This window comes from Lepidochelys kempii, chromosome 1 (assembly GCF_965140265.1).
Source record: "Lepidochelys kempii isolate rLepKem1 chromosome 1, rLepKem1.hap2, whole genome shotgun sequence".
Taxonomy (NCBI): domain Eukaryota; kingdom Metazoa; phylum Chordata; order Testudines; family Cheloniidae; genus Lepidochelys; species Lepidochelys kempii.
The window spans coordinates 149128778-149149279 of NC_133256.1; the positions used below are offsets into that span (position 1 = coordinate 149128778).

Consider the following 20502-nt stretch of genomic DNA (forward strand, 5'->3'; position numbering starts at 1 on the left):
GCCAGAGAAAAAACCCTTTCACCTGTAAAGGGTCAAGAAGCTAAGATAACCTCGCTGGCACCTGACCAAAATGACCAATGAGAAGACAAGATACTTTCAAAGCTGGAGGGGGTGGGAAACAAAGGGTCTGGCTGGCTGTGTGATGCTTTTGCCGGGAACAGATCAGGAATGCTCTTCAGAACTCCTGTAAAAAGTTAGTAAGTGATCTAGCTAGAAATGCGTTAGATTTTCTTTTGTTTAAATGGCTGGTAAATAAGCTGTGCTGAATGGAATGTATATTCCTGTTTTTGTGTCTTTTTGTAACTTAAGGTTTTGCTTAGAGGGATTCTCTATGTTTTGAATCTGATTACCCTGTAAGGTATTTACCATCCTGATTTTACAGAGGTTTTTCTGTTACTTTTTCTTTAATTAAACCTCTTATTTTAAGATCCTGATTGCTTTTTCATTGTTCTTAAGATCCAAGGGTTTGGGCCTGTCTTCACCTATGCAAATTGGTGAGGATTTTTATCAAGCCTTCCCCAGGAAGGGGAGGTAGGGCTTGGGGGGCTATTTTGGGGGGAGGACGTCTCCAAGTGGGCTCTTTCCCTGTTCTTTGTTTAACATGCTTGGTGGCAGCATAGGGTTCAAGGACAAGGCAAAGTTTGTACCTTGAGGAAGTTTTTAACCTAAGCTGATAAGAATAAGCTTAGGGGGTCTTTCATGCAGGTCCCCACATCTGTACCCGAGAGTTCAGAGTGGGGAAGGAACCTTGACACTAGCTCTATCCTGCTTTGCTCTGCATCCAAGCTACCACATGACCATATTGATGCCAATTAAATAGTTATGGACAGCAGTTGTGCAAAAACACAACAGAAAACAATCACTGAGTCTTCAGATTTGGTAGGATGTCCTCGTCCTGTCAGCAAGCTTCTCATACTGGCTGGAAAACTACATATTTAAAAGGTCACTTCACAAAACAGATGACAAAATCTGAGAGAAATTACAGAAAGCCAGGGTTAATATTTGGTGGTCCCCTTAAGCAGTTCTAAAAGCAGATTGCAATTCCTTATAGAATATGATATATTATGATCATGTTTATGATACATTAGGCATTGACCTTTCTTTATAGTGCAAGGAGAAAATACGTAGTGTCGCCTAAGGTTACATTTGACCCTGAAATCATCAAGCTTTTTAACCAGTGTTTTCTCCAAAAGCAATGAAAGAAAATTAGCCCTATTCCAATGGAGATTACCACTGCTTTGAGACAGATATTAATACTAAGAGTACACAGAGAGCTGCAATTCTGGTCCTTTTACAGGCTCAGTTCTTGACTTCTTTCACAGCCATTACTCAAGGCAGCGAAGCACGGAGCCTGCTTCACAGAGGACTGTAGCCTGACACCAATGCCAGATTACAGACTGTGTTCTGGATGATGGCACATCACACAAGAGATTGATTTATGAGGTAGCCATCCCTTGTTGGGAGCAGATGCATTAGCTGTGTTCACATCAGGTAAGCAGAAATCAGATTGGGATTCTTTTATGACTGACTTCATGTAGGAAGCTAAAGATTTCAGGACTGAGACTCATTTACACTATGGTCTCTTTATACCATTCTGGCAGAGTAAAAAGGCCCCATGTGGGTTACCTTCCTGCCCCCTTCCTTCCCCACCTCAAGGCCCATTTATACTGTCCAAGTGATATAAAGGAGCTTAAGAGTATGTCTACACTGGAGATGTAATTTCCAGTTTGAGTAGATGTACGTGTAAACAGAGTCAGGATGAGCCCTACCCTGACATCTGATGGTGAGTTGTGGCAAGTTGTGGAAAAGAACTTCAGGGGCTGATCTCATTTGCATAGGCACACCCACCTCGCTTAGCATGAGCCCATAGCTGCCCAAATGGTCACTTTGGCTGCTGTGGAATCCCCAGTTTCTCTGTTATTGGGGCAGGAAGAATAAATTGTAATTATCCTGATTATGTGAATCAAGGACAGTGGAACTGTACTTGGCCTTTTGTTATGATGGAGGGGCTCACCATCAACTAACTAGCACTTGCTAGGCAAGGGACATGGGTTCCAAAAGTCAGTGAATGGAAAGAGGCTGGGGATAGGCATTAATATCTGGTGGTATGGGGCCCCTGGTGAGGGCCTTACATGATAATTGTACTTTCTTCTCTTTCTACTGTAGAGTATCAGAGCTAATTTTGATTCTATTAGGAGTCTAGTTACAGGCTGCTGAGCTGAATTCACTTTGGGCCAATTGTGTACCAGCACTGAAGCTCCCCTACTACAGGCTGAAATCACTGAGTGTTGTGTTAAGTAGTGGGGGAGCCTGAAGATATATTTTAGAGCAGTTGCGGGATAGCTGGCAGAGCAGAGCAGCTGGTGGAGCGGAGCAGTTTGTGGGGTGGCTGGAGCAGCTCATGGGGCTTGGCTGGCAGAGAGGAGTGATTTGTGAGACGGCTGGTGGAGCGGAGCCCCATGGAGAGGTGGGGCAATTGGCTTTGGACCATGTAAGGTGCCCCTTAACCCCCCCTCCCCATCTCCACCCAGGTTGGGAGGTAAAACTCTGCAGATAAACTCAGGGACAGAGACTTTTGGGTTGTTGGACTTTTGGGACTTTGGATGACTTTGGGTTGCTGGACTCAAGAACCAAAGGGAAAGGACACACCCCAAATTGCTTGAGGTGGGGGTTTTTTGCTCATGATTCATGTTATGAATCCTGTTGGTGGTGTTTCCCCAACATAATGCCACATTGTTTCTCTCTGTTATTAAAAAGCTTTTGCTACACTCAGACTCTGTGCTTGCGAGAGGGGAAGTATTGCCTCTTAGAGGAGCCCAGCAGGGGTGGTATATATTTGTCCTAGATCACTGGGCGGGGGCCCGATCCGGTTTTGCATTGTGTTATTGGAATGGAACCCCTAGATACTGAACCCAGCCCTTGTTGCTGCCAACTCTGACGGGTAGAAGGGTTACATATGTGTACTGACTTTGATTTGTCTAGCACACTAAAATAGCTGCCCCAAGTCTCTATTTAGGATTTCAGACAGCATTGTACAGCCTGTCCTGCCACACGTGCCTCTACAGCTATGCTTCTCTATTTGGCTTGCTAACACAATCAGATCTAGTGCAGGTAACTCTACACGAGCTGGAGATCACACCTCTACCTCCAGCATAGACATACATTTAGTATCAATGCAATCCATGATCTTCACCTTGATGAACTTATCTACAAATATAAGCATGTTTCTTAACTGTACTGTAGGATTTCTCTCTAATGGATCTCCTGCCCAGCACACTCTAAACAAGTGGGGTACACTGTGAAGGTAACCCAGTGGTGCTCTATCTACAGCTATTCAAGTCTGGCAAAGTGCTTTTGCTTTAAGAATAACTAGCTGCAAAGGCTTAGCATGGATAACTCACCACTGGTGTAAAAGAAAGAATTGTCCACACACCCAGGCGTTAAATGGAATAACAATCTTACTCTCTCTGAGGCTCAGTGTGGGAGTCAGGGCAATGACTCACTTTCCTCTCTTGACTGAGCTGCTCAGTCTTGATCTGTCTGCTCACTGTAATTTTAATTCCAGAATAATCAATCAAATCAGGTTCCTTAATGAAGATTTTTTGAGGCAAATAGTTTTGGCTGAAATCTAACAATGATGGGTACAAACTAGTTTTGCCTCACTTTATTTCTGCAAAGATTCAGTGTTTCTCACTAAATTCATTGCAATAGAAGGAAGACTGAATAATGGAGTCCTTGATGTTTAAGAGAGTCCCGGGTTTCTCTGTGGAGTTTCTCAGGCAATCAGCACTAGCAGGTTGCAAGGAATGCATTATTTCTAAATGTTGCCTAAGTGAAATTATACCAAGATGGGTTTTCAGCTTGTCACAGCTAATGTTTTTCTTACAATGGCAGAAAATTAGCCTGCATGTACCTGCTGACTAAATGTTGTAGAGGGTTACTCATTTAAACATGCATCAAGAGCGTGTCATCACAAAAGCCTTGACCCTTCAAATACTACCATGTGCCATCCAGCATCAGCAAGTTTTTATCCAATTCCCCCCTGGGGGAAGAAATCAGGGCTCATCCTCTTGTTCATATGCAATTTACTAATGCGTGTTTTCATAATGCCCATAAAGTCCAAGGATTTACTTCCATCACATGCCTACTGCTATGATTTCCAAATGCCCAGCCAGAGGTCTTGGGGCCCTGAACATCATTAATGCCAGCCTGGCTTCTCTTCTTTCCTTTACATCCGAGTTTTTAGACTGATACAGTAATAGGATTATGAAGGGCTTTGTCAGTTTTCGGCAATTTCCTCTAAACACTGATGCAAACTGTGGGCGACACAAGTCCATGTGGCGTTTCCCATCAAGGAGGGGACATGCTGTTTCTCCCCTCTCCCCCCACCCTCACTATACCAGAAGGTTTGATCTCCAAAAAACATAATAATAATAAAAAAAACCAGTGGATGCCAGGGAATCTCCAGAGCTGTGCACCAGCTCACAGCTAGGCTGACTGGGGTGTCCCACTGAACCTGAAGCCCCACCCCAAAAGAAAGAGAATTAGGAGGATATAGTGGGTGAGAGGGAAGTTCAGCAGTGTGGAGAAGGGAGATGAGTAAGTTAACATTACCCCAGACAGAGAACCTAATGGGAAACAGGGCAAGAATTACTAAAATTTGGTGGTGGAATGATGCTACAGGCAGATCCCAACACCCCAAAAGGGGTTTCCATGCAATCAGGGGAAGAGAGGAAAATATAAGCCTTGCCAGGTGGGGCTCTAATCATTTTGCACATCATCCACTTGCAGCAGGAGATGCTGTTCATGTTTCTCTATTCTCCTTGTGTGTATAGTTAACCCTGATAATTGAGTGGGCGTAGGGACAAAGAGTTTGAATCAGAATATTCAAATAATAAACTACACTCCATTATCAAGGAAACAGTGATCAGAGTCTGCTGCTCTCATAACACCATGGTGATGGGAGCAATATAAAAACCTATTCAGTCGTTATTACAGTATTTGCGGAGATTGGAGAAGTTTTTGATTTCCCAGAATATGTGGAAAATTAAGGAACAGATTCTGTCACCATTAGTCATGTCATGTTGAATAGTATCTTACTCCATGAGAAGTCCCATTGACTTTGAAGCTGTAAAATGCTATTTAAAGAGAGCACAGATATAAGAATCTGGCCCTAACATATTTGGAAGTTTTGCAAATTTTATAACTTTTAAAAATAATTTTGCCAAGAAATCTTTCTCTCCTTCTATAGAAATGGCCATAAAACATGAAAGTTTGTGTAAATATTGAATTAATTAAAGGCCTAATAATCAGAAAGCTCTAAATGAATGGACTCTGAGTTCTTCCATTTCTTTTCTGTAATACTCCACCGCATTTAACATTTTTGCTCAGCTTTTTGTTGTAGTCACATTATTGCATATGGTGGTTGACTCCCATCCACCATTTTGAGTGAAAACACAGTATAGACAGCAGGGAGAGTTTTTAGACTAAAAGAAAATGAAAGAGAATATGAAAGTGTGAGCAGCTCTCATGTGCTGATGGATATGCTACATGATATTAAAGGAAACAAAAACAGGATTAGAGTTAACAAGGAGCTTCCTAAATGCAGTTCATTAGCCTCCCATTATTGTCCTCAGAGAATAATTCATTGCTTAAATTGGTAAACAAATTAAAAACCATATGAACTGTACAACATGCCATTCTTTACAAGAACACAGCTTGAATGTTTGAACTGAAATCAACTGCTTAAGATACAAACATATTTTAAAGTTTACACAAAATGTTAATCCTTTTCTAAGTTGCTTGTTTGTACCTTGGAGTAGAATGCAATAGTAGTAACAACAACCAACTGTAGCTCTTTTTATGCTGAATGATCCCAATGATCTTTACTACGTGTCACAAATTCTGCCTCAGGACTCTTGCACAAAGTTCTCAGTGTTGTCAATAGGAAGCCTGTGTATGAAAACCAGAATGCAGTTTAGCCCTGTACAGGATAGGGAGTGAGTGAGAATAAAATATACAAGTGGCAGCAGCAGTCAAAAAAGCAAACAGAATTTTGGGAATCATCAAGAAAGGGATAGATAATATCCTATTGCCTCTATATAAATCCATGGTATGCCCACATCCTCAATACTGCATGCAGATCAGGACACCTCATCTCAAAAAAGTTATTTTGGAATTGGAAAAGGTTCAGAAAAGGACAACAAAAATGATTAGGGGTATAGAACGGATTCCATATGAGGAGAGATTAATAAGACTGGGACTTTTCAGCTTTGAAAAGAGGCGACTCGGGGAAGATGATAGAGGTCTATAAAATCATGAGTGGTACAGAGAAAGTAAATAAGGAAGTGTTATTTATTCCCTCTCATAATACAAGAACAAGGGGCCACCAAATGAAATTAATGGGTAGCAGGTTTAAAACAAACACAAGAAAGTATTTTTTCATGCAACGTACTGTCAACCTCGGGAACTCCTTTCCAGAGGGTGTTGTGAAGGCCAATACTATAACGGGGTTCAAAAGGGAGCTAGATAGATTCATGGAACATAGCTCCATCAATGGCTATTAGCCAGGATGGGCAGGGATGGTGTCCCTAGCCTCTGTTTGCCAGAAGCTGGGATTGGGTGACAGGGCATGGATCACTTGATGATAACCTGTCTGTTCATTCCCTTTGGGGAACCTGCCATTGGCCACTGTCAGAGGACAGGATACTGGGCTTGATGGACCTTTGGTCTGACGCAGTGTGGCCGTTCTTCTGTAAGTGAAAGTACAGCAGAAATTTTGGTAGGTGTTGTATAAATACTAAAAGTGAGGGAATATTTTGCTCCCTCCCTTTTTCTCCTTTCATGAGTAGAATTTCTAGAATGTACTTGTTATTTGTAAGTACTCAGCAATCCTTTTGTAAACATTGTATTCTGTGAATGGATTAAACAATTCATTTTGAGGATTCGATACTCCATAAGCAAAAGTCAAACTGTTGGTGTGTATTGATCATTACCTAAGTCAATGTGACCTAGAAACCTCTCAAAACCAACTGACAAGAAGATTTCAAGAATATCCTGCTCTTGGTATGTACATTCTGGTTCATCAGTGAATATCATATCATGAGGTCTTAAATGAAAGTCAAGGTCAGATTTGTCATTAATAATGTTGTGAAATGTATGCACAAATACTATGCAAGGAGTTATGTATGTACACTAAAACTACGTTCCTAATATCTGTATCAAGGCAGTTGACAAACAGGTTTCTGCCCGACAAAGGATGTTTTTTTACCTGTCTCTCTTGGTCCACACGTAAATTAAGCATTGTAAACTAACACAAGAGACGCCCCATTTACATATAAAATCTTTGTGGGGGGATGTGAAACCAACAGGGAGAATGAACACTGGATAATAAACTACAGGGGAGTCAACCTGACTGAGGTACAAGCAATAAACGTTAGAGACTATAAGGAGAAGGCAAGAAAGCCATCCCTTTATCCTGCACCTAGGAAGTAATAGGGCAGTGAAATTACATTCATAAAAATGAGAGCTCAACCATGCTTGGCTGAAACACTGCAAAAGACATCTGGGGCGAGATAACGTTCTTTATACCAAAGGTTAGCATGTTATATTTAATCTCCAGAAATTGTGTTATAATTGTTTTATATGTTTTATTTTTGTTTCCATTATCCTTGAATCTCTTGAATCTAGAGCCTTTGATAAACCTGTAATTGTTTTCACTATAAAATATATCTAAGTGCTGTGGTAATATACAAGGAGCTGATACTAAGTTGAATTATTCAAGCTGATATGTTCAAAATGTTTTAAGAAAAAGAAACCATGAACTCAAAATTAAATCCAGTACACCAGAGTACTTGTTCTAATATTCTCAGCATTGCTTGCACTTTGAAGTACACAATTTTAAGAAATGGAAGTTTCAAAAATAAGTTGTTGGTCTTTTTTTAAATCTATTTGGATTTTTTGATATACTTAAATGTTTGGGATAATTTCATGTCATCTTCCCAAGCTTTTGGCAAACTTAATGGCCACTGAGCCAACTTTGAAGCAGATCCTGCTACACTTACTCACATGAGTAGTCCTATTTAAATCAAAGAGGATGGGGGGAAAAGCTCATGCAAATAAACTTAGTCATGTGAGTAACTGACTGCAGATCAGGCCTTAATTATATTATTGACATATTAGTTACTGATAAAGATTTAAAATATTATATAGAAGCCTGTGTTTCAGGAATCAGAACAGAATTACCTTTTAAGAATGCAGTTCCTAATCTGCAAGAAATTACAATACTAATTTTGAGGGATATGACTCATTGAAGGAGATAAATTATCCACTGGAAACTAAATACAGTATCATCTAATGGACTGAGCGCAGGCTTGGTTATATAGTCAATGTTTTCCTAATTTTGATTTTTGTGTTGATGAATTTTATGTTGAAATTTGAAATTTTCAACCAAAAGAAACCTTAAGAAACATTTGACAATATTTTAACCATGTTTTTTGGGTTTTGAACAGTTATATGATTAGTCAGGCTGTTTCCATTTTTCAAACTATTTCAACAAAATTTTGAAGAAGAAGAAGAAGAAAAAAAAAGAAAATTTCAAAGAAAAAAAGTTTAAAATTTCTAAAAAATGTAGTTACAAAATTAACTGGTATTTCAACTTGTTGTATATGGGAGCAGCAACTTGACTTCTAATCCCATCCCTACTAACCATTCGCTGTGTAGTCTTGAAGAAACTGAGAAAGTGAGAGAGGGCATATGCACATCTTTCAAATTTGGGTACCCAAAGCTAAGCACCTAATTAAGTGGCCTAATTTTCAGAGGGGCTACTGAAGCTCCTTCACAGCTCCTACTGAAGTCAACAGGTAATCCTGCTGCTTGGCACCTGCAGATATACCATCCCTGCAAAAAGTTGGTTTCTAGGGCTATTGATAAATATCTTGCGAGCTGAAAAGTCAGTCTGAGTTGGGTGATTAACTCCCATAGGTGTCTTTGGAAAAATCACAGTCTAAATAGTGAGAGGTATATTATTTATTGCACCTTAGGTCTACTAAAAAATGTAAACACAAAGGCTGAAATCCTGACTCTACTGAAGTCAATGGCAAAACTCCTATTGACTGTCTATTTGCATAATGCCTAGCACAATGGGGTCCTGGTCCATGACTCGGACTACTAGGTGGTATGATAATATTAAAGGGTCCAAAGCTTTCAGTGAAAAAGACAGATGTGAATTACTGGTCACCATTGATCTGTTCTTGGTCTTAATTTTTATTAAAATATAAAACGTTTGGAGGATCAGGTACGCAATATATCAGAAGAGGGTAAAAAGAGGGTAAAAGGATAATACTAGTGCCATCACTTTATTGCCTCTTGTCAGTTATCATCCTTACATTTACTGTTGCACCAGTGAGCATAATGTTCTCTCTCATCTCTTCTGTATACCTGATGAATGTATAAGGGAATGTTTGGGGTGACTTTTGTGAAGTTTAGCTTAACTTCTAAGAACACACTATTTAATTCAGAAAATCTTGCACAAATACTTTATGCTTAGCTCATTCAAAACAGTTTCTTTTTTAATGCTTTGTGCAATCCACGTTAGATGGAAGGTTATTTCTTTTCTTATTTATGAGGTTTTTTGATGCATGCTCTGAAAGCACCACAAACCCTATGATGTACTTCAGGGATACAAAGCCCTGAAAATGGGGAGAGAAAAAGCAAAGAGATGTGGCCTTGTGCTACCCTGCAATACTCATGGACAGCATTTTCTGTTAATTCACCTTGATTCTGTGGTATGAGTGCACTAAAAATAGAATCCTGAGCCAGTCCCCCTGGGGGTCTATGTGCAAGGCCTTTCAGGGCGAGATTCCTGCCAATTTCTGCCTAAATGTACTCGTTACCATTATTGCTCTCTGCATTGCAACCGAGTGGGCTTCCCTTGAGCTTTTTCAAGGTTTTTCTAGAGTAAAACTCCTTAACCTATACATCACACTGTGAAGTTTTGTGTCTGTACATGTGTGCTTATGTGTACATCATGGAATGCATTTTACAGCTAAACACAAAACTTCTTCATCATTCCTAAAAGGTGTGTAGATAAAAACAGTATACGTACTCCAAGACCAAAGGTAATATGAGGCTTTGCCATGTAAATATTCGTACATTTTCATTCACTTCCCATTAGGAAGGAGCAAAAAAACAAACAAAAAAAATCCTGTGGAACCTCAGTGCTTGAAGAGTGATGAATATTTGACAGACATTGCAAAGAGCATCTGTTGGGAGGCAGAGAGAGGGAGAAGTGAAGTGCTAGAGGGGAGGGAGAAGGAAGCATTTTCCTCCCCAGGTGAGTTTCAGAAGAACTGAATATGCCTCTTCCCCAGCAAGTAGTGGTCATGAACAACAGTGATGGAACACTGAGAAATGGCACAGGTCAGATCATTTCAATTTCAATGCAGCAGACCTGGCTGTGAAAGCACTTTGATGTTACTTTATCAGCGCCAGTATAGAAAGTCAAGGAATGTGTAACAGCCATATACTGTTATAGCTCTTTTGTTGTCAAGGTTTGAACGCACAGTTTTCCTTTTATTGTACTAGCTACTTCTGCATTAATATAATAAATAGTAGCAGTCCAGTCTCAGTATTTTTGCTTCCAAGCAAAGTGATACTTCAAGGATTTTGAAAGTCCCAGGTCCTTTAAAGAGGGCACCACACAATAACACAAACACCAGAGACTTTGTCATTTAAGATCATAGTTTGACGAGTGATGTTTAAGGCTCAGAGCTGTTTTTCATAAAGATTAGGCGAAAAAAATGGTTAGATGTTTTGTAATGTACAGTAATCTGCTCATTCTGTTTTGACTTTGTGTTTGCAATCATGTCATGTGAGAAATCTTGGGTTTAAAAACCATGAGAACTTCATAGTGCTTCAGAATATGAAGGCTGATTAGGGCTGAAGGAACTGTATGCGTTTCTTACCTCAGTTCTGATCTCTGGTATTACAAGTATTGAGTCTCCTCAGAAAAAGACTTGCCTATTGTGTCAGAAGTGAGAGAGCTGTGCTGTACAGGCATTCATCCCTAGACACAGAATCATAATCCACATAGGTTATTTCACTGTGACAAGAACACTGGGAGAAGTTTCACAACAGAAGCCAAACCAAATAACAGAGGTATCTCTTAAATTTGCAAAAACAAAATGTTGCCATTTAAATTTTGTATTTGGCATAAGTCAAAATGAAAAATTAAGTTCCATTTCATAACCATGTATACCTTTCTCCAAAAAAGGGTATTTAATGAAATAAATTTCACAATACAAATCACTAAAAGTCAGTATGCTGCATGTAAAGTGCTAGTACGTTTACCAGCTTCACCTGCAATATCTGAGGGTTTTTCCCCCCCTTAAGGCACACATGTGGTCAGAAAATCTTGCAGCTGTAGAGCATATACTGCACATGAAAAAGGTACTTGAATACAGAAATTACCTAAATTCTCTGGCATACTTTTCAGGTTCATTGCAGCGGTGGCCTAATTTTGATTCCGAACTTGTTTTAAAAACCGGTAATGACGTTGGACGACAAACAGGAAACAAGCTGGAAAGCTCGTCTCTCTCACCAACAGAAGTTGGTCCAATAAAAGATATTACCTCACCCACCTTGTCTCTCTAAACAGGAAACAAGTCATTCAGCTACTGTGGAATGTAGGAGACATTCCACATGAATTCTTTTCCTTACGCAAAGAATGCTGCAATGAATCACTTGAGTGAAGAACAGCTGCATAAGATTACTCTGACATAATGAGCTGAAAGTTCAGAAATCCAGTCCAACAATTTACATTACCATGCAGTATGGGGAAGCGTTGAATTTGATTATCAAGAGCCACTCTGACTTGCCTGCTTCACTTCAAAAAGAGAATAAGTAGTGCCACACTTGAATGATATTACTGAAACAGACAGACCAAGTTGATTCACATTACCATTTAAAAAATAAAACACATGACTTCCTGCACAAAGTGGGTGCTATGTGTGTAATCATCTACATTAATAGAAAGGCCATACTTCAGTACCGACTTTGTGCTCAGTGGATAAGGTACTAAAATGATTTCCCATCTGCTCATGTTTTCCTCAGATAACATCAGTAATATCTCACAGAAAGTTACAACAGGCAAGTTAGTTTAGCACTTAGTAGATAAGATCTGCATTTTACAAACAATGGTTCCAGGAAAAAACAAAGCTAATGCAACAATGAATATTATTTTACAGCTTCTTGGTCCAGATGCTAACTTTAGTGTTTTGAGATACCACTGTCTTAACTTTATTTCACTCTTTCATGTAATGATTCAACATGACAAGTGTTTAGTGTTTTGGTTTTTTCTTTCAATGTAATTACTACTACCAGTGACATATAGTAAGTGGACATGACTTCATGCTAAAAAACAATGGATTTCCTGTGGATTGGTGGATTTCACCCATATGAGCACATGAAGAATTCAGCCTCATTATTTTTATAACATGAAATACTAAAGGAAGAATATAATGACTCATTGTTTATGTTAAAGGTTGCCAGCAATGGTTGCTGGATGTTGAATTAATTTCTATTTGATTGACCTGGATCCAAGTTCATCACAGCCACCTGGGACTATACATTTTAAAATAAAACAGGGATTTTTCTGATGTGGTATATTCCTCCTAATAGTATTTATAGATATTCACTCAACCAGAGATTGCAAAAGGATGACAGAGGTTTCTGCAGCCTCAGGCAATCTAGGGATAGACTGACTGTCCCACACATGATAGAGCCATGCCTATTAGTTAAGGTTAGATTGTTTCCTGGGAAAGTTCATGTTAAGTGACTCTAAGGCCAGGTCTACACTATAAACTTACATTGGTAAAGCTACTTCGCTCAGGGGTGTGGAAAATCCCACGCTGTTACACCAACTTAATCCCCAGCATAGACAGCACGATGTTGACAGGAGGGCTTCTCCCATCGACATAGCTCCTACCTCTTGCAGAGGTGGATTACTACACTGAAGGGTGAAGCTCTCATGCTGGCATAGTAACGTCTTCACTGAAGTGCCACAGTGGCGCAGCTGCATCGCTGCAGCGTTTTAAGTCTAGACCTGCCCCAAGTGTAAACATCTTTACTAATGCCATTGGGAAGCTATTATCCCCTTAATTCTCATGTCTTCTTCTTCTTACCATATGTGCCACATGCCTCAGGTAGCAAGTGACCAGGATTCATCACTGAATTTGGTCCGCTGGTTGGATCATTAGCTTTCCCAGCTCCAGCCAAGTACTGATGGGAGTGCGACAGGAACACTGATCCATGCTCCCCATTCTCACATGCAATTCCCATTAACCTTAACAGGAGTTTCACATATAGATCCAAAAGGGGATAGGTTCCTATAAATTTAGAAAACAAAATCCCTTGGAACTGCAATATAGCAGCCTCCATATTTAATGTTAAATTTAGCTTCCAAGAAATGGCTTTCTATTGGACTCAATTAATCTTTTCTAATTTATAATGCAATTCCAATGGAATTTTACATTACTGTATATTCATGTGACTATAAAGAATCCAATGGAGTTAATGTTACAATGAAGACAGAACAAATTGCTGAGGAGTCGCTTGTATGTTAATATATTGGTCAAAGATTCAAATAAGTAATTTCCATTTGCTTCACAACTTATGAAGGAACTTTGAAATCTCCAGGAAATTGGATGTTTTCCTCCATCGATCTACCATGGGGACATCTGGGCACCAAATGGAGTTCCTGATAGAACATAGTAAACAATTAGACATCAAATTAATTGTTTCCTGCAGTCACCTGTTTCTCCTTTCATGGAATGTTCATGAGTGTATCACAAACTTCTTTACCTTATTATTCAAAATCTACATCCCTCCACCCTCACCCCCAAATTTCACTTTGTGAAAGCCATTCAAAATTCAGACCATGTTGCACCATTAAGACTAGTTACAGAATTCACACATTACTTCTCTTCCCAGAGTGGATGAACTTAACTCTTGTAATCAAGGTTACAGTGTGAATGTTTGTGGAAAACCAATTTAAAATTTAAAAGCATTCAAGCATGAGACCTTAAAATTTGCTTTCTGTGAGCATTTATGATATTAAACCTCAATGGCATGGATGGAATGCAAACACAAAAAGGCTGCAAACATGACCAAAGAAAAGTTGTTTACAAATGCAAATTAATATTCACAGAATTTTCTTTTTTTTTTTTTTTAGTAAAAAGAAAAAAAGAGTACTTGTGGCACCTTAGAGACTAACAAACTTATTAGAGCACAAGCTTTCGTGAGCTACAGCTCACTTCATCGGATGCACACAGTGGAAAATATAGTGGGGAGATTTTATATACACAGAGAACATGAAACAATGGGTGTTACCATACTGACTGTAACAAGAGTGATCAGGAAAGGTGAGCTATTACCAGCAGGAGACGGGAGCGAGGGAAACCTTTTGTAGTGATAATCAAGGTGGGCCATTTCCAGCACTTTACAAGGACAGTAGGAGGGGAAATAAACAAGGGGAAATAGTTTTACTTTGTGTAATGACCCATCCACTCCCAGTCTTTATTCAAGCCTAAGTTAATTGTATCCAGTTTGCAAATGAATTCCAATTCAGCAGTCTCTCGTTGGAGAGACAATTTCAGCCTGTGCACGTCAGAGGAAGCACTCTATGTAGAAGTCAAGTCTGTTGTTTCGACCTTCAGGAGGAGTCCACCCAGAATCCTTCTTTTTGTAGTCTTGGTAGGAAGGTCTCTGTGGGTTAGTATGTTGTTCAGAGGTGTGTTGAAAATATTCCTTGAGTCAGAGACATCGAAAATAGGATTCTAGGTCACCACAGAACTGTATCATGTTCGTGGGGGTGGAGGGGCAGAAGGAGAGGACCTGAGATAGGACAGATTCTTCTGCTGGGCTAAGAGTATAGTTGGATAGATTAACAATATTGTTGGGTGGGTTAAGGGAACCACCGTTGTGTCCCCTTGTGGCATGTAGTAATTTAGATAGTTTAGTGTCCTTTATCTTTTATAGAGAAGCAAAGTGTGTGTTGTAAATGGCTAGTCTACTTTTTGTAAAGTCCAGCCATGAGGAAGCTTGTGTGGAAGGTTGTTTTTTTTATGAGAGTATCCAGTTTTGAGACCTCATTCTTAATCTTTCCCTGTTTGCTGTAGAGGATGTTGATCAGGTGGTTCCGCAATTTCTTTGAGAGTGTGTGGCACAAGCTGTCAGCATAGTCTCTGTGGTATGTCAATTGTAATGGATATTTTACCTTCAGTCCTTTTGCTATGATGTCCATCTGTTTGCATTTGGAAAGGATCTACAACCTATCCTGAAGGATGACCCATCACTCTCACAGATCTTGGGAGACAGGCCAGCCCTTGCTTACAGACAGCCCCCTAACCTGAAGCAAATACTCACCAGCAACCACACAACAGAACCACTAACCCAGGAACCTATCCTGGCAACAAAGCCCGTTGCCAACTGTGTCCACATATCTATTCAGGGGATACCATCATAGGGCCTAATCACATCAGCCACACTATCAGAGGCTTGTTCACCTGCGCAACTACCAATGTGATATAAGCCATCATGTGCCAGCAATGCCCCTCTGCCATGTACATTGGCCAAACTGGACAGTCTCTACGTAAAAGAATAAATGGACACAAATCAGAAGTCAAGAATTATAACATTCAAAAACCAGTCGGAGAACACTTCAATCTCTCTAGTCACTCGATTACAGATCTAAAAGTGGCAATTCTTCAACAAAAAAAACTTCAGAAACAGACTCCAACGAGAGACTGCTGAATTGGAATTAATTTGCAAACTGGACACCATTAACTTAGGCTTGAATAAAGACTGGGAGTGGATGGGTCATTACACAAAGTAAAACTATTTCCCCTTGTTTATTTCCCTTCCTACTGTTCTTGTAAAGTGCTGGAAATGGCCCACCTTGATTATCACTACAAAAGGTCCCACCCACACGCTCTCCTTCTGGTAATAGCTCACTTCTCCTGATCACTCTTGTTACAGTCGGTATGGTAACACCCATTGTTTCATGTTCTCTGTGTATATAAAATCTCCCCACTATATTTTCCACTGTATGCATCCGATGAAGTGAGCTGTAGCTCACGAAAGCTTGTGCTCTAATAAATTTGTTAGTCTCTAAGGTGCCACAAGTCCTCCTTTTCTTTTTACAGATACAGACTAACACGGCTGCTACTCTGAAACCCTTTTTTTAGATTCAACCTACCGGGAATAGTGTTCAGCAATTTACCATGGGAAAGCTGGTAAGACACTGGAGTGCCACTTCTCTGTCTGTGTCGAAACTATTACAGATTTTGATACATATATTAATTGGATCAAATCACTTTATTCTGTATCTGGCTCCTACTCTCCCTTCTCCTAGAATCTCCACTACATCCAAAATCTTTAGCTTTTTCGCTGCATCATAGGTCCAGCCAAAGGTGCCCTCACTTTTTCTCCTCACACTGCCTATTATTTTGGCACTTCCTGTATGATAGGTCTGATTTCCTATCATCCAAATGAATGTGCTTAAATTCAGGGAACTGGTAATTTCAGATACCTATTCCGACAAACATAAAATACACCCACACATGAAGAAAACAGTAATGCTTTCCTATAATGAGGAGAGCAGAAACCTACCTTGATGGTTGGAATCCACTCTCAGTCTTGCTAATTGGCAAGATAATCACCATTACAATTTTTTTTTTATTTTACCTTGCTTAATTATTCCAGAGCTTTTTTTGTAATCTGCAAAGTACTATTTCTTTTTAAAAAGAAAATTGAGCCCTCTGATATCAGTGTTTATTTGGGTGAAGGACCATGTTAAGATTAAATGGATGACTTTATAGCATTAGAATTTCCTGATATTTGAATACCCTTGTTATTCAAGCTCAGCTTTTAATTCTAGGATTCACTGAGGGTGTGTCTACACTATGGAAACTATACTGGCATATCTAACTCAACCTAATTGTGCTGACATACCCTATATTGTAGAGACGGCTTACACCAATGGAAGGAACCATGTAGGGACACACCTCTCCAAATGACTGTAACTATGTCTATGGAAGCATTCTTCTGTCAACATTGCTATATCTACACTGGCAATTAGCTCAGCATAGCTACCACACTCACTGTGTTTTCTTCCCCTTCTCCCCCACACCTCTGACCAACATAGTGATGTCGGCCTAACTTTTCAGTTTAGACCAAGGTGTTTTGGAAAGTTTTTGCAATGCCTGATGGAGCCAAAACAAGTGACGCAGGGTTGACTGGGAGCATGGGATCAACTTCCCATAATGCAGTGTTCTCCACCCCATACTTTCATCAGCGTCCCATAACATTTCATGTCCTCTTTTCCAAATCCCCACAAACTTGCATATCCCTCCTTGCTGCCTGCCATTGCTGACAGAACCATGGAGCCTGCACAGCTCTGCACGATTGTCATGAGTGTCGCAAACACAGGGCACCTGATCCTACAGTATTTGCAGAGTTGCAAAAGGAGCTGCAGGTAACATGATGATTCCTTGAAGGCTAGATTGCAGTGGGACATAGAAAGAAACAATTCAAAATTGTGGGTGGCATTCACAAGCAGTGGCAGATGGCGGAGCGCTAGTTCTGAGCCTGACAAAGAAGCACTGACTGGTGTGGCTGAAGAACTTTCAGATGCATAAGGCCACATTTCTATATCAGTGTCCCGAACTCACCCCAACCCTCCAGCACAGAGACACCAAAATAAGAGCTGCCCTGACAGTTGAGACGCAAATGGCAACTGCCTGTGGAAACACCAGATTGCTACTGGTCAGTCAGGAATCTATTTGGAGTCAGGAAATCCACCACAGGGGCTGATGTGATGCAAATGGGCAGGGCTGTTAATCACCTCCTGCTACACAGGACTGTGACTCTGGGCAATGTGCACGACATAGTGGATGGTTATGCAACAATGGGGGTTCCCAAAATATGGTGGGGCAATAGATGGCACGCATATCCCCACTTTAGCACCAGACCACTTGCCACAGAGTACATCAACAAAAAGGGCTACTTTTCTATGGTAATGCAAGCACTGGTGGATCACTGGAGATGCTTTACCAATAGCAATGTGGACTGGTCAGGGAAGGTGCACGAAGCATGCATCTTTAATAACACAGGACTGTTCAGAAAGTTGCTAATAAGGGCTTTCTTTCTCAATGGGTGGATTACTATTGGGAATGTTGAAATGCCAAGAATGATCCTGGGAGACCCAGCCTACCCCTTACTCCCATGGCTCATGAAGCCATACACCAGCCACCTTGATAGTGCTTCAACTACAGGATCAGCAGGTGCAGAATGACAGCCGAATGTGCATTTGGTCATTTGATGGGTCACTGGCATTGCATATTTATGAGATTAGATCTCATTGAAAAAAAAAATATCCCAATGCTTATAGCTGCCTGCTGTGTCCTGCATAATATCTGTGAAGCAAAGAGGGAAAAGTTTCCTGCTGCACATCTCTCTCCTTTTCCTGTGCCTGTCTCCTGTCCACTCTAACCTTTTCCATGCTGTCTGCAAGGGTGATCCTCCAGGCCCTGTGCCCATTCTCTGATGCAGCACTGGCTTCCAGATCTCCTGGAACATGTCCTCCTCTTTCTCCTCTTTATCTGTCTCGAGGGTTCCATGGGTTTGGAGGGGGAGGCCCTGAAATCCGCAATGCCAGCAGCTGCAGATACAACACACAGGAGTTCCATTGTCAGAGTATTCACAAAGGAAATTGAAATGTAAGATAATGAATTCACTGTCTTCATTCCCCAAAAGTTGTATGCACTACATTCTCACTTCTGCTTGGGATTGATAGAGCACAGTGCCAGGCATGGTGAGGATGGCCCTCGGGATGGGAAATAAGGGGGGAATAACTTGTACAGGGCAATGGAACTGAATACTGGCCCTGCTTTCCAGGCGGTGGTGATTATAGCTGATATCCAACTCCAGCAGAGTCAGAGAGCGCAGCTGCTGCTGGTGCCATGATGCCGCCTGGGCCTGTACACTGCTCACCTGGGTACTGCAGTGGTGCCTGCTGAAGTAATCACTGAGTGTCATGGGAAAGCGTCCTCCCACAGTAGAAGAAATAAGGCAGCCCTCCCCAGAAACCTCTGCCAGGGGATTGCAGAGTGCCCCACATGAAAGTTTCACTGAGAGCTCTACGGCGGATTCACAGGACGTCCCAGTGCATATAAACAAACTCCTCTGCCTGCCCTCCCCACCTAAATCTAGAGGGAAATGAAAAGGAGACAGCAACTTTCTCTCTCTTGCTTGTTGCACTACTTCTTCTAGAACAACTAAAAAAGAGTAAATAGACAGATGTGTCCTGCTACTTTGGTGGTTCCATCCCTGTGATTTCAAAACAAACTGCACACTTACCACAGGTTCCTTCCCCTGCATCAGGCTTGTCTATGCTTGCCTGTTGGGACTGGCTGGACTCTGGTGGAGTTAAAAACATGTCCTGGTTCACTGTACAGCTGGATCCCCCTGGTCGCCTGTCCCCCATACTCCTCCTCCTTGCTGTTCATGGCAGGGGGCTGTGACTCAGGCTCCTCAGAAATATCCATGGTGCTCTGGGGAATGGTGGTGAGTCCTCCACCCAGGATGGCATGCAGCTCTTTGTAAAAGCAGCAGGTCTGTGGCTCAATACTGAATCGATTGTTAGCCTCCTTGCCCTTCTGATATGCCTGCCGCAGGTCCTAGGCTTCCATGTGGCACTGCTGGTGGTACTTGTTGTAGCCCTTCTCCTGCATCCCCCAAGCAATCTGCTCTCAGATGTCCACATTTCTAGGGCTGGATCGGAGCGGTGTCTGCACTGCCTCTTCTCCTCACAGATCCAGGAGAGCCAATACTTCCTGTGAACTCCAAGCTGGAGCACGTCTTTAGCTGGTAACTAGCATGGTCAGCTGGGCAGTTACACTCAACAATACAGAGGTGCGAGGTGTGCTCGCCCAGCTGGGCAAGCAGGAAAAGGAATTTCAAACATTTGTGAGGCTTTAAAGGGGAGGGTTGGTTTCCTGTCTACTTCACCCCTGAGCAGCAGGGTTCACAACAGTGACTGAAGTAGTCAAACCTTTCTAAAGTGACTGAAAAGTGGGAATTTAAGATACTACTATTATGATTTGTTAGTATTTCACACACACACCCATTTGCCCAGGGGTAAATGACTGCATAAGGTGAGAGGCAGTGGAGAATCAAGCTTCTTATGTGCATTTGATGCTGAACAATGTGTGTGTAGTTACATTTATTGGCTATGTTCAGTAGGCCTGTCTCTACTCCCATTGTCTTCAGTTTTGCCTGAGAAATGACTGAATGAACTGTAGGTAGCAATCCCATGGGATAAGAACACCTGGGCCCAAATTCCACTTTCAGCTTCATTCATGTAGTTTGTAGTTTCATTCATTTGCACAGCTGTAATTAAACGGAAGGCAGAATTTAAGACAGTTTTAATTTTGGACAGGCATT

At 41.0% G+C, this 20502-nt stretch overlaps 1 long non-coding RNA gene across 1 annotated transcript; it reads right to left on the reverse strand.

Moving 5' to 3' along the window:
• Positions 1-5872: 5872 nt before the first annotated feature.
• On the reverse strand, positions 5873-19494 carry LOC140905293 (uncharacterized). Its single transcript, XR_012156810.1, has 3 exons — positions 19417-19494; positions 18551-18718; positions 5873-5952 (listed from the first exon to the last, which is right to left on the reverse strand). It is a non-coding gene; the product is annotated as an uncharacterized lncRNA (long non-coding RNA).
• Positions 19495-20502: the final 1008 nt, after the last annotated feature.